Source organism: Nannochloropsis gaditana, assembly GCF_000240725.1.
Source record: "Nannochloropsis gaditana CCMP526 unplaced genomic scaffold scaffold344, whole genome shotgun sequence".
Classification (NCBI taxonomy): Eukaryota; class Eustigmatophyceae; order Eustigmatales; family Monodopsidaceae; genus Microchloropsis; species Microchloropsis gaditana.
In genome coordinates, this window is record NW_005803609.1 from 8,429 (window position 1) to 10,217 (window position 1,789).

Below are 1,789 nucleotides of genomic sequence, written 5' to 3' on the forward strand. Positions count from 1 at the left end.
CCTCCCCCGCGTCCTCCCCCTCGCCCTCCTCCCCTTCTTCCAAACCACTCGCACGGGAGGGCATGGCCCGATTGTGGGTAAAAGGATAGTTGTGACGGGGAACAGTTACATGCTTTGGATTGACAAGTGCGGCCTGTGCGGGCAGGGAAGCGACCATTTGCACGCGCGACGGCCACGCAGGATTGGGAGGAGATGATATATCGTAAAAATCTGACGCTGGTGTTGATGGTACGTGACAATGTGGGGTTGCAGCTTCCTCAGACAACTGCCTTTCTCCGCCCCGGGCGGGCCGTGGCCGGACTTGATTTCTCATCAGGCTTCGTTGATTGTGCTCTTTTTCATTTTTTTGGGACTGGTAGGAAGGTGAAGGAGAAATGCATGCAGCATGGTGCATTACTGTGCTTGCGGTGCCTGATTGCTCAGTCAGAAGATCGTAGGGCAAGAAGACCCTACAGGAGGCGTGTTCTGCCCGTAGTTGACGGCATCATCCCCACACAATATTGACACCTGCAGCAGCCTGGTGGAAGAATACATCAAACAACAAGATAAGCCATGAATTGAATTGAAAAAGAGGGGTCAGGTGTCATTTTTAATCGATCGCGCGCGCGGCGGCTTCAGGAAAAAAGGATCGGGCTTTACGCGACTCAAGCACCATATGGGAGATGCTTTCTATAAATTATTGACATATAAACAAGCCCCAAATCCTCATTGATGACCAAGACATACCCTAGCTACCTTTGACACGTGCCACGGTGCACCTGCTCCGGCAACGTGACGTGTTTTGGGATTTAGATCGGGGATCCGATGCCAGGCCTTTGGGGGTTAGGGGTTACGTGCAAGTTGACATATTAATGTACGCACCATATGGTCATGGGGACATAAACTCTTCCCAGCAAAAAAATGCCCCATGTGTGGACACTGTGACCGTGCACCCGCCGATTTTCACGTCCAAGTCGTGCCGTGGACGATGCAGCGTCCTTTTGTGTCCGAGTCGCAACATTTTTTATTCCAAGAAAGCGGATGCGAGGTGAAAATTAAAAACTATTGGCAAAACTTTCAAAAAGGAAATAAAACAGCGCCGAGAGCTACACACGACCCGGCAACAGAGCTGCTGCCTACGCATGTGGGATTGCGTGACAGGACACAGGTCGACAATGTCACAAGCCAGTGAGCGTGCTGATGTTGTGGAGTGCGCGTATTTTTGGTGTCTAGTAAAATTAAATTATGTTAGTTTAGTACCAAGCGACAATATCTTGCCCCCCCGATCTTCCCTTCGCGCAACAGCACGTCCTGACTGAAAATAAAAAAGTGCCATTGGTACCGTTTCACTTGTAGTACAATCCCAGCCGGCACAAGTATAAGCACATGCATTGCATGTGCTACAGCTTGAAGGATGTACGGACGCTGGCATCATGCTTCATGTGCATCTCTGACCACGTGACGTTCCCACCCGTACCTGGACTGGAACAAGTCATATGCCTGAGCAGCAAGCCTTCCCCATCAGGTTGCTTTTTACGTCCTGTTTTTTTTTTAAATACAAAAGAAACAAAGGATGTATGCCCTGTTTTCGTTCTTTCCTGTCTCTTTTTCTTACCCTTGTCGTCCTTTTCTCACCCTTGCCATCCTATTCTTCCAAACCGCCATCGACGTACAAATGTTACTCTCGACCAACATGGCACGAGACCCGCAAAAGAGAAACCTCCCCACACAGAATGGTTTTCCCCCAAGAAGAACTTTAACCGTATCATTCATTTCAATACCCATACATCTCCGTCATCACCCCTCCCTC